Source organism: Sciurus carolinensis, chromosome 10, assembly GCF_902686445.1.
Source record: "Sciurus carolinensis chromosome 10, mSciCar1.2, whole genome shotgun sequence".
NCBI classification, from domain to species: Eukaryota; Metazoa; Chordata; class Mammalia; order Rodentia; family Sciuridae; genus Sciurus; species Sciurus carolinensis.
Genome location: NC_062222.1, coordinates 42,238,601 through 42,252,228, shown reverse-complemented (window position 1 = coordinate 42,252,228; position 13,628 = coordinate 42,238,601). Strand labels below are relative to the sequence as shown.

At 39.3% G+C, this 13,628-nt stretch overlaps 1 protein-coding gene across 1 annotated transcript in view; it reads left to right on the top strand.

The window, feature by feature from the left end:
• The first annotated feature begins 3,031 nt into the window (after nucleotides 1-3,031).
• The window catches only part of Ugt8 (UDP glycosyltransferase 8), a 76,262-nt gene continuing 65,665 nt past the window's right edge, over nucleotides 3,032-13,628 (top strand). The window contains exon 1 of the mRNA XM_047565646.1: nucleotides 3,032-3,460. The gene's annotated coding sequence lies outside the window, so the exon portion shown is untranslated. The remainder of the gene's footprint in view (nucleotides 3,461-13,628) is intronic.

The window sequence follows — 13,628 nt, the reverse complement described above, 5'->3', positions numbered from 1 at the left end:
AATCTCCTTCTTTCTCCTTTCTATATTTCTTCTTGTTCTTATGATGCATTTGATGCTTGAATACATTTAAATAAGCTATGATTATATACTCATAATTTTCTAAATGTTCTTAAGTTACTTCTTTCTCCAGCTCAGGGTAGGATCCACGAAATAATTTTTGTCATGTATTAATGGAATAAGTCCTCTACAGTGCATACAAAACTCAGCATACATTGGATATTTAATTAAATACTTAATAAATAAATAAAATGAATCTAAGATCAGTTTTTAAGACATACTAATATACTTGTCATAGTAAGTGGACAAGCATGAGAACTTATCTTACTAGAATGCTGTATGAAAAGTAAAATCCTAAAATCAAGAAAGTAGCAAAGGACTTAAGAATTTTCTACTATAGTGTGTTGCTTCCAGTAATGTGAAAATTCCTCAATAAATGTGTCAGTAAATATAACGGCCCAACATTTACAAAGTTGATTAAATCTTCTGCTGTCCATTAGAGTTATGGTAGATGACACTAAGTTAACATTTATTCAGCACTTAGCAGGCATCAGAAACTGTGTCCTATGCCATTTGTTTTAATTCCTGTAATTCCCATAATAACTTTATTAAATGGATAATATTATTATATTCCTTTTATAGGTAAAGAAATCAAGGCACAGAGAAGTTAGGTAACATGCCAAATGGTGAGATTAAAGCTTAATTCTAGGCAGTGTGGTTCTGAATTTAATGGCTAACGTTTACCAGGCTAAGCTAGTAATTCCCATGTGTTGATTGATATTTTTCAATAAAATTATATGAGCCCAAATGGATGAAGAATTCTAACAAGCATTTAAAAAGTAAAATTGAGTAAATTGATGCAACTTGTATACAGAAACAATGAGGGAATTTTACTACCATACTCTTCATTAACTGAAACGTAACAAAGAATTGCTGTGTAATTCAACATTCTGTGAACTAAAGATGACGGGGAGAATCTTGGTTAATTTGGATGGGAACTTGAAGGATCGATTAAATATGAAAAATAGTAATCTTTCATAAAAGATGAGCAAATGAAAAAGCAAATTCTTTCATTATTTACTTTATCCAACTATTTTGTCAATAATGTTATATGCTAAGAGCTAGTGGTGCATTTAGGGGGAGAGAGGTCAAGATAGAGATGTAAGTAGAAATGCACACAGAGAAAGGGAAGGTGGAAAAGAGGGGAGGAAGGGAGAAACTTACTGATTTCTTGCTTTTATAGTTTTGAACTTCAAAAACTGTATTTATTCAGAGATTGACTAAAGTCTTAAGTTACGGGATGCTCTTTCAGTAGAACTAAGACAGTCAATAATATTATATATCATTATATCAATAATATCATTTATATCATTATATAAAAACATTGAAGACAATAGATCATAAAAATAATATACATGGACACAGTCACACATAATACATAGTAACGCCTTTTATATCTATGAGTCTAACAGAATCTTACACAATGATGTTCATATGATTTTATTAAGCACATGCACGTGACAAATTTTGGAAGCTTTTGCAAAATAAAAGCTGAGGATATTGTCATAATTTCTAATTGTTTTACCAAGAATTTACATATGCATCATCAAAACAATGGTTTAAAATGAAAGTCTGACATTTGAGATAATAGATCCTTTAAAGAAAATATAACATTCTCTGTTCTCTTTTGTTAATTTTTTTATCTGTTTTAGTGTTTTTCTAGTTCAATATAAATAGGAAATAAACCATATGGTAATCTCTCTAGGTCAGGTGCAAAGTCTGGGAAAATCCAATTTTTAATCTGCAAAGAAGAAATGTGCTCTATCATTTTGAAACTGGCATTTGAAAATACTTTCAATAGCGAACAGACTTGAATATATGAGTTGCAGGTCCTGCACTTTTTAAACCTAGACATATTAATAACAGCAATGTATGTTTTTTCATTTATTATTATATAAGTACAATAAAATATAAGTTCCATTTTCTTATCTAAGAGTAGAAAATCCCAATCTGTTCCTGAATCTGTCTTTCTTTGTAGCAAAGAAAGAACAGATTCACTGGACTTTTTTTTTTCCCCCATTTCCCAACGTTTAAACATATGCTTGTGTGCAGTGGTGGCACGTCAGCTTCTGGAATATATACTCAGTCTGATTCTTAATTTTTTAAAAGTCTGAACTAATCAGTGCTGTTCATGTCAATATACATGCATATATATGAGGTCATATGTCTCTATCTACATAGAATGCAATGTCCACCAGGCACTGAGGTAAAGCTTAAACTTTAATTAGACTTTCCTGGTTCTCATGAAGCCCATAATCTACTGTTGGACACTTAGAGGTACTTGGTTCCTTTGGTCTGAGGCGCCACAGGAAGACTGCTCCAGCAGGTCTTGGGCAAAGTTGCTTCCTGGCCTAGACGCCAACTTGGCAAGGATATGCTGCTGGCAAACACAGATTAGTCAGAATAAAGTCGCCACAGACTCAACTAAGCAAAACATAAATGGCCCTTTCAGCACAAGCCCAAAAGGAGGGATGTTACTGAGCCCAGCAACCCAATTTACTTTTCTCAGGATCTCAAAACCCACGTTTTCTGACGCTTTCCGTTTCATGTGGCCCAGAAATGAAGCCTGGTTTGGTGGGAGCACAGGTGTCTGCTCACCTAAGCCTCTCCTCCTTTCTTTCGCGTGTCTCCTCCACCCACTAGTCCAAGGGCAACTTTTGAATGTGTTGGGGAAGAGTGTCACAGGATAGGTAGGAAGGTGAGAGAAGGCGCGCTACCAACTCGCCGAGCTCGCTGCGTGCACGTGATGAAAAAAAGGCGGGCGCGGGGACCAGCCTGGTGGTGGCAGAGAGGATTCAGGAACATTTGGTAGGGGGAGATAGGAGGCGGGGCCACGTGCCAGTCCCAGAGCTAGCAGCTTGAACTCGTCGGGAGAGCTCACCAGTGTCCCAGCCTGTCGGCCGACAGCCACCCCACGGGCGAAAACCTTGGTTTCCGGTCTCTGACTCGCCCAGATTGCAAGCGTGTGGTACGAAGCGTGTCCGCATCCTTGTCCCAGCTGAGTGAGCGGGAGGTGCTCGCAGCCCGGGGCCTGTGATGAGAAGCTGAGCGCGTTGCGGCCCGTGGTCGTGTCCCGCTGAACCAGGCGCGGGAGGACCGGGAGCGCTCCAGCTCTGCTCGCGACGCGCTGGGCGGGGCGCTGCTGGGGGGGCCCGGTCACCCGCGGGGAGCTGCGGAGGAGCAGGCGCGCTGCGGCCCCGAGGGAGGGCACGGTTAAAGTATTGCCATTAACTGTGAGAGCCCGTCTTAAGCCCACACGCGAACTCTGCAGCCTCCCTCACGCCCCCGTGCCACCAAAGGCGGCGACACCTGATCCAGCACACAAACACGGGTCCCTTCTGTCCCGGATACAATTACGCGGCAGAGGCACACTCTAACTCACGCGTAGCAGCCCAGAGAAGAGGTAAGAGGAAGGACCACAGCGCTCCAGCAGGGGGACAGGGGCGGGCGGAGAAGAGGGGCGTTGTTGGCTCCCTGAGGTGAGTGCCGGGCGAATGCCTGCGATCCAGAGGTTGGGGTAGGAATCGGAAAGTGCGGATGGGGGAGTTAGGAGTGGGTAGTGGGTGTGGGGGCAGGGGAAAGGAGATCTTTCCAGGTTGCCCCCCGGGGCGCCCTCAGCCGCTTCCCCCTCCATGGCCCAGGTTCGAGGGTCCTCTGGCTTCGTGCGCACGAGAGGAGAGAGGGGATAATAGGGCGCTTAACCCGCCCAGGACCTCGTACTTGACCGGGGAGGGATGGGCACACCGGAGCTTCGAGGCCCGAGACAGCTGCTGGGCAGGAGTGCGGGACTGGGTGCTTCGGGACCTCTCCAACTCCTTTACTCCGTTTTTCCCCTAAGGGGGAATTTGAGCGGGCGCTGTTGGGGGTTGGGAGCAGGGAATGTCTCCGGCTGTATACACAAGCTGGGACATTTCTGCTACCGCGGGTGTCCGTATGCCCGTGCGACCCCGGGAGCGCACAGTGGTGGCAGGGTCGCGCGCTGCTTGAGGAACAGTACGGGGTGCCCTTGCATTGAGAAGCTTGTGCGTGCGGGGGTGGTGTGTGTGTGGGGGTGCGGGTTAGAGAAGAAGTGAGCTGCGGCGGGAGGATGGAGAGAAGGACGCGCTGTAGTTGGAGAAGGGCGCCTTCCACGGGCTGGAGGAGCGACGAGGTGCCCAGTGATGTGTGGTTTGGAGTTGTAGGAGGCAAACCGCATAGGCGAGAGCCAGCAAAGGCTGTGCGTCCGGGCGAAAGGACGGTCGGAGGTTGGCGGGATCGGGTGCCTAATCTGTACGTGCCAACTCACTGCCTTCATTGAGGTTTTATAAAGTTGGGTCTGGTGAACGTGCCACCAGGCAGCACTTCCTGAGGGTTCCGCCACTGCACCTGTACCTGGGTCACGGGTTCCTGTCACCTTTTAGCACGCCAGAGGACCAGGAGGGGAGAAGATGGAGAACTGAGAGTCCCAGAAACTAATGCAGAAGGCTAGGCTGCGCTAACTAGGCATTCTCAACAGGAGTAGCACAAAGAGAAGGGGCGGGTGGCATTTCCAAATTAGGCATTACCTGGAGAGTTACCTTTATTATGGACCAGTGTTAACCATGGAGACAGTTTTTGTTTCAGGTAGGTTCTTTTGGAAAAGGTTAGGAAAAAACCCTACACTACTCAAAATATTTTCAGTCCCCTCAGGCTGTCACCTTGTACAAGGAGTCTTTCAAGATTAATGACATGAACGTGTGGCAGTTTGGCTAGCTGCCAGGTGTGCTGTTATTTATATTTCTGATAATTTCATGTTACAAAAAAATCTGTATCCTTTCAGAACTGGCATACTTCATCCCCTTTACATCCCCGGGGGTGTGTGGGTGGGGGGAATGATTACCATTTGCAGGAAGGATAGAAAGTGATTAAACTGGATATTTTAGTAGTATGAGGAATAATCACTTTTTGTCCCCAGAGGATTTTTAAATTAATTGAAGGGAGTACAAAACTCTGTGTTAGTTGAAGTAAATCTGAGCCTGCACACTGTTTTCTTCTATAGAAACTATCTCCATAGTTTGAAATTTTGCTTTGGGAATGTCTTTGTTCAGCAGCTATTCTCCATAGTGCCAGCGGGAAATAACTAGTATTGTTTGATTTACACATACAATAAGATAAGTTGACATCTAGTGTTGTGTCATAGGAATGTTTTATTGATTGATTGATTGATTGATAGATACCGGGGATTGAACCCAGGGCAACATCCCCAGACCTTTTTTATTTTGTATTTTGAAACAGGGTCTCACTAAGTTGCACAGGGCATCCCTTAACCCCTATGGTAAAGCAGAGTGACTGCAAGTTCAGTAAAAAAGCTTGCTACTCTGTTTAGAGCTTGAACATAACTGAGCTCTGGGTAATACTATAGTAGAGATCTTAACTTTTTCTAAATCTAACATTTCCAGAGCTTTATGGTTTTATTTATGTTTGGTGCCCTTATAAGACTAAACAAATACAGAAAATGTATTTCTAACAAAATTTATTTTTGTAAAATTTAGTTTTTGAATTTAAAAATTGACAGTTTACGTTTTAATTTAAATTAAAACATCCTGAGGTATCCATGAACAACAATCAATTTAATTACCATTTAATATTGCTGCAATACCACCCTCAAATTTCTTTCAAACTTACGTATTTGCCTGTTTATCAAATAATATTGACTTGCTGCTGTTTTACACTGGATTTCCAAGCCACACTTGGAAATTGCCAAGATAAACCCAGAGATTGAGAAATTTTTATGTTTACGCAATGTATAATACCTTATTTATTTGATGTCATGTCCATTGGTGCTTATTTTGTAAGCACTAGTAAGCATATTTTCTAGATAGCTTACTTCTCACACCATTACTGAAAAATTTAAAAAAGTTAGACATTAAAACAGATAAACGTTAGTCTATCCTTGGAAGATATTGGGTATGTTATTTTGTGGTGGTGGTTGGGTTTTCTTTATGAGCATGAATTCATAAAGAATTGAATAGTGCTATTGGTCGAGGTGTATAGAGCTGTGTTTGTTTATAGCGGATAGTCTTAGCCTGCTGGTTTGAAATACTAGAATGGAGACAGAAGTACCATTCTTCTTTTTATGGTTTTTCTTTGGGTCCTCTTTCTGTTATCAGCTATCACTTTCTACTGCTGTCAGGCTGTGAGCGGCCCTACTGCTATATTATCTGTTGTCTTTTTTTTTTCTTTCTTCATGAAATGATGTGGGCATGTGTAAAGCCTGTGGACTTTGTGACAGATACTTTCACGTGCTTTGCTGCTGTTTTACACTGGATTTCCAAGCCACACTTGGAAATTGCCAAGATAAACCCAGAGATTGAGAAATTTTTATGTTTACGCAATGTATAATACCTTATTTATTTGATGTCATGTCCATTGGTGCTTATTTTGTAAGCACTAGTAAGCATATTTTCTAGAAAGCTTACTTCTCACACCATTACTGAAAAATTTTAAAAAATTATTTCTAATTTATTATTAGACTGAACCGGATAGTGAGCTGAATGATTGAGGTTCCCAGTAGGGTGACTTTTATATTCAAAGTTTTAATGTGTTTTTTGTAGAAATTTTTGCATATGAGGTCATTAGAAGAATATCCTAATTTTAGACAGTTCAGTTTTCTAAAAAAAACTCTGTGCTTTTCTGAGAAATTGAAGCACCCCTTTAAAAAAAATTTGCTTGTCTTATGGAAGGCATAAATATTCTTTTTTTTTTCTTTTTAGGAATATGTATACTCTGATATTTTGCATGCTTCTTTCTGTTATTAAGAATCATTAACCCTATGTGTAATTATTAGTATTGCCTTGCCCTGGAACCTAGGAAGAAGTGCATTTTGATAATCCTGTTAACCATACTGGCATTTTGCATACCTATCTAAGGAGGAGCTACATAATCAAATTCATTTGAATAAAGTAGTTTAATTTAGTCTTGAACAGGGTGATAATATTATCTTAATCTGATGCATTTCAAGCATTCATTCTTTGCTTCAACAAATGTTTATTAAAAAGCATACTATGTGACCAGGCACTGGTGGCAAATGCCTATAATCCCAGCGATTTGGGAACTAAGGCAGGAGTATTGCAAGTTCAAAGCCCAACCTCAGCAGCTTAGCGAGGCTCTAAGAACTTGGCAAGATCCTGTCTCAAAATAAAAAAAATAATAATAAAAATAAAATAAAAAGGCTGTGGATGTGGCTCTGTGGTAAAGCACCCCTGGGTTCAATCCCTAGTACCAAAAAAAAAAAAAAAAAGGCATACTATGTACCCAGACTGTGTCCTGGAGATGTGCAGACAATTAAGAACACAGGAGAGCTTTGGGTTTAAAAGGGGGGCAGATAGGAAACAAGCTAGCTTCAATAAGAAACATAAGGTAGTGCTGTACCTTCTGTAAGTGCTGTGGTAGAGATATGCAGGATTTGGAAGTGAACCGTTGGGCAGCAGAAGACCCAAAAGTTCTTCTAGAAGGTGCCATAAAAGATGAATCAGTGCAGGCAGGAGTAGTATCATGGGGGACTGTTGTCACCCTCAGGAGTGTGGACGATTTTCTGTTTAGGGTTTTAAACAAAATATGATGAGAAGTCAGTTCTCACAGTAGTCTAAAAGTGTGGATCTGAGGTATGTAAGACAGGAATAGCAGTTTAGAAGGTATTTGGGTGAGTTTTGTAAGAAAGGTTAAGGATCTTATACCAAAGTGGTAGCAGTCAGATGAAGAAAAGGATTTGATCACAAAGATATTCTAGTGGTAGAGTTTCAAGAATTGTGATTAATTAGATGATGGAGTTGGGGTGGATGACACAGGAGGATGGGACAGGAATCTTAAAGGAATGGCAGATTTGAGAAGCAAGGGCAAGTTAGATTTTTGGACATGTAGACTATAAAATGCCTCTAGAAAATCCAGCTGGAGGTGTGTGTCCAACAAATCATTTCATAATTGTGAGCAGAGAGGTCCTGGGCTAGACAGTAGGTAGATAATAGATGGATGATTGATGGATGGATAGATGGATTGATTTAGCAGTTTTCAGCATATGTATGATTGAAAACAATGAAAGTTGATAAGTAAGTGCCAGGGTAAGTACCATGTATTAAGAAGAAAATAGAGACCTGAGGAGATCCTAAAATTTGAGAGTTGGGTAGGTAAATAGCAGCAAAGGTGAAAAGATTCAAGAAAGAAAGGCAAGAAGGAGAATTAGGGGAAATAGATTTTTAATAACTGAAGAAGGAAAGAATTTCAAGAAGAGTTCAGGTACTAAAATGAGGAGTATCAAACAGTCCTGGTTCTGTCCCCAAGGAGCTTTGTGACCTTGGGCTTATAATTTAGTTCTTTTTCCTTATCTACTAAATGGAGATCATTACTTACTTACTTCATAGAGCTACTGAGAAGATTGATTGAGAGAATTCATCAAGCACACTCCTGGAAGGTTCCTGGTTTGTGTTAAATAAATGTGAGCCGTTTTTATGAAAGCTTTGGATTTGTAGTTAGGAAACCCATAGTGACTTTTGCTTTCAAAAGTGCTAGCTGTCAGGGTTCAGGGAAAGTGATTGAAAAGAGATTGTTAAGATGAAAACTTGATCCAGTTTATGGCCTTTTGGGTTAGAAGCCAGTAGATTAACAGCAATTGAACGTTTTGAAGGAAACAAAGAAATTAACTGAATAAGATCCTTGAAGAGAGTGGGAATTCCTCCAGGGCTCTGGAGACATATGGTAAGTTTCTGGGAGAAACCTCCTGTAGACTGAAGGGGTTGTTTTAAAGGAACTTGAATATTGAATAGTAGAAATTTTAAACATCATGTTTAAAGTATTCTTGATGTTCTAAGTGCACTAGATCCTTAGATATTCTAATAAGGATGTTGATTATTCATTTTAATAGATCAGAAAACAGAAGCAAAAAAATACAAAACATGTTATCAAAACTTAAACTATAATTCAATATTGAATGATTCAGAAAACACTTTGATATCCTACAGGGTCTTAAAACTGACAATGAAAAGTAATAGAGGAAGGACTGATTCACAGAGATTTATTTGCTTTTTTTTTTTGATGGAGTCTACTTTAATAATATTTTATTATACCTAGTTTTAATCTTAAGATTTCTTCTATTTCATTGAAGCCATACTTTATGTAAGTGACATACATCAAAGTGAGATTTCTATTTTCAGATGCAGATGAGTATTTTACCCTATAATTAGTTGGTATTTTGATAAAATGTTTACATTTATGAGCTGGTTTGGAGATCAGCCAGTAATTGAACACAGTGCAAATTGTTTGTAAGAAATAATGGTGATTAATTGGTTATAATATGTTTTAATTCAAATTAGCATGTTGTCTCAGTACATCTCATTTATTTACTGCTGTTCTTTTGTTTATATAGTACTTAGAGTAGTACATAGCTTTAGGACACCCAGTAAGTACTTGTTGAGTTAATGGAATTTGATGTTCTATATTTTTAAGATGAATTGCGGTCTTTATGTATGTATCTTTATATTTGTTCTTTTTCTTTACCTGAAATTCTCCAGCTATACTTTGGTTATCAGCAATTTGTTAGGCTGGAGTGGAATTTTGGTGCTTTTTTCCCACTATGCTTACTACCTCAATAATGTATGGTTCTCTTATTTGAAATTTGTAGTGACCCGTGGAGGCGATTTTCAGGTTAGGAAATGGTGTGTATACATCAGTTCATTTGTATACTATATATTGCTATGCTCAACCCTCCCTTACAGAGATAAAAGTACCACGAAGTCAGAATTCACCTATCTAGGAGTGCCATACTTAGGTAAGCACATAGGAGGTGTAGCCAGGATAAAAATGGTAGTTTGGGATTTGTGAATGGTGGGGTACCTGAGCAGCCTAGGTCAGTTCCTATTCTCAGTCTGGAAATGTATGTAAGTTTTAAAACATTTAACTTAGGTGGGAAGAATGTGTAATATGAACATTTTAGAGACACTGTGTTTTGCTTATAGCTTTGTGCTATTTGTCTGAATTTTTAACGAATAGTAATCAGAATATTGGTTGTATTTTAAGGTATAGTAGTTTCCATTGACTTGATGTAAATAACAGAAATGCATCTGCAAATATTTCATTCACTAAAAATAATTACATTTAGAACTAACTGATTTTTTAGGCACAGTGTTACATGCCTAGTAATCCCTGTGACTGTAAAGAGTGAATCAGGAGTATTGCAAGTTCAAGGTCAGCTTCAGCAATTTAGTGAGATCCTGTGTCAAAATTAAGAAGAAAAAGGACTGGAGATATAATCCTGTGGTAAAGCTTTCCTAGTTTCAATCTCTAGTGCCAAGAAAAAGGAGAAAAAAAAAAAAAAACCAAAAAATAATTTGTTAAATTTTTGCTTGATTTGGGAATAATTACATGATATATTATGTGTAGAATCATTTATACTTTTCAATTGTCATGAAGAAAGTTAATATTTGAAATATTTTCAAGATATCAAGTCATAATATTTTAGTTAGTATTTTAGTTATAACTCACTTTAACAAACAGTGCCTATGGGACTAATTTTACTCCATGAGAGATTTTAAATTTAAGTAATATGGGTCCTTATAATTAGAAAGTATGATCATTTGTACAAATAGTTGACCAGGTTCAGTGGCTGCACATCTCTAATCCCAGCTACTTGAGAGGCTGAGGTAGGAAGATTTCAAGTTCAAAGCCAACCTCAGCAACTTAGGGAGTCCCTAAGCAATTCAGTGAGACATCGTCTCTAAAAACACACACACACACACACACACACACACACACACACACACACTCACAAGGGCTCATGATGTGCCTCAGTGGTTAGGTGCCCCTGGGTTCAATACCTGGTACAAAATAGTTGTATTTGCTATGATAAGATGTTTCTGAAAAGTTGTAGTGAATTCAGTTTTTATAAATAGGATCATAGGATTTTAAAATGTCAAAACATCTGAAGAAAATAGGTCAAACATTTAACCCTTTTAAAATATAGATGATGAGTCAGGTGTAGTGGTGGCACATGCCTGTAATCCTAGTAACTTGGGAGGCTGAGATGGGAGGATTTCTAGTTTAAACCTAGCCTCAGCAACTTAGACCCTGTCTCAATAAATAAATTAATAAATTAATAGGGCTGGAATTTTGCTCAGTGGTTAAGTGCCCCTGGGTTCAATTCCCAGTAACAAAGTAAATAAATACATACAGTGATGGTTTACAGATGTTTGTCATACTTTTCTGAATATTAGACATATTTTCCAGTTAAAAAAATGTGGCTATTGATTTTAAAGCATATTTTACAAGGACTTTGCTCTTTAGAGCAATATCAAAATAAATCTTCATACAAAAAATCCTATTTAGCTGAGCACAATGATGCATGCCTGTAATCCTAGCTGTTCAGTGACTGAGGCAGGAGGATCACAAGTTCAAGGCCAGTGTCAGTAATTTAGGGAGATCCTGTCTCAAAATAAAAATAAATAATAAATAAATAAATAAACATATAAAAAGAGCTTTAGACCTTTATACTGGAAAAAAATTCTATTTTGTTTAATCTGTTATGAAAATTCAACTTTTTACTCTGCTTAAGCTAACACACACACACACACACACACACACTCACAACCACAACAGGGAGAAACATGGGCACTTCCATAATTACATTTTAGATGTGGTCTCATTCCTCACATTTTTAAAAACTTCTTCACGTGAGCACTTAATCTGATTCTACCTCATTCTCATCATAGTATTCATAATTTAGAAGAGGAAGAACCAATAGGAAGACTTAAAAGCTTTTTTTTTTTTTTTTTTTTTTTTAATAGTAATGTCAGTACCTATTGCCTTGCTGCTTTGACAGAGCTGGTCTCAGAGGGCAGTGGGTGTGCAGCCTTCTTGAGGAGGAAAGCCCTTGGTTTTACATAGTTTTTGCATTTGTGCTGCTGTTCTCTGTCCAGTTGTTGTCACAGAACCAGTCAGGAGAGTAGGACTAGGAGGAAACTAGTCCAATAGGTTTGCCTGTCCATTTGACAGGGATAAACGGACAGTTATGGATTCAGGTCAAAGGTGAAACCCTTTTAAGGAATATCAATGCCATTTTTGAAATTGTGTGATAGGTTTGAAAATATGTTGTAACTATTTGTGAAAATGTGTCTTAATGGAGATAAGTGAGAGTAAGGGAAATTGGAATGGGAAGGGAGAAAGGGAATAAGAACATGGTGGGGAAACAGAAAGGAAATTAACAGTGAAGGGAAAAACAGAATTCAAGAGGAAAGGGAAGGTGTTTCAGTGTCATAGTTGGGCCTTGTTTTAACTGGGTGTCTCATGCCAGGAAACTATAGTATTGACAGGATGAGAGTAAATATAACAAATACTTACTAAGAAATATTTGTTATACTTACTCCAAGCTGTGGTCCTAAGCATCCAAAGCGGGGCACACCATCCCAAATCAGGCCTGAGGTGTATATATTAGGAATATTGGTGGGAAAATATAGTGAGCTTCTCTGACACTAATTTCATCATCTTAGAAATACTCATTTCCCTTAAATAATAATAAAACGTTATATTCATGCAACTTTTTTTTTATAGTTTGCAAATCTCAGCAATGTACATTCTATGAATTTATCCTCATTCTTCCCCTGAGCACTGACCAGTAGTAGGTGCTAGCATTTTATAGACCCTGACATGGGACCCAGAGTTCTTAGGTCGCTTCGTGAGATCACCAGGACATCCTTGGGGAATTTAGTATTAGGACCTGGGCTTCCTGATTAGAGCAATGTGCTTGAGCTTCAGCTCACCACCTGCCTAATTTTCTGGAATGTGAAGACCTTGACCTCACTAAAGTTACCTGTAGGTAGCAGCTCTTTAGTCTCCACCATCCTCTCCACTCCTTTCTCACTTGAGATTTCCTCCCCCTAAACCCAGAAGGAAAGGGTTTACCAAGCTGGTCACACTCCACTGAAACTCAGGAGACAGTGTGGCAAAGGAAAAACAGGTTTTATTCAGGTTTGGATCAGGAACCTAGAGAACTTTCTGTTTCAAAGCTCCACCTTCAGCGGGGAGGGGCTCAGACACTGAAAACTATGAAAGGGAAAGGAGTAGATTGAGACCTAAGGCAGGAATTTCACAAGGTTCACCCTCTTCCAAGACATTCTGGCCTACCTGGTCTCCAGGTTCCAGTTGCCTCCTTGTCACATCAAAGGGAACCTCAACCTCTTGTTTCCAGATCTGCATCTTCTTTTCAGATGAACTTGTTGCCTTTTAATCTGAGGGGAGAGGCTTTGCAGGGGGCTTTTTCTAGAACTGAGGGAGGGCTGTACACAATGGAAGAATAGATTAGAGAATGCTCCAGTGGGGAGGAGGAAGGTAGCTCTAAGAAAAACTTTTATTAAGAAAATGCCTCCCCAGCTAGGCCTAGTGGCACACGCCTGGAATCCCAGTAGCTTGGGAGGCTGAGTCAGGAGGATCACAAGTTTGAGGCCAGTCTCAGCAACTAAGTGAGGCTTTAAGCAATTTAGCAAGACCCTGTCTCAAAATAAAAATTTAAAAAAAGGCCCCGGAATGTGGCTCAGTGGTTAAGTGACCCTGGCTTCAATCCCTAGGAAAAC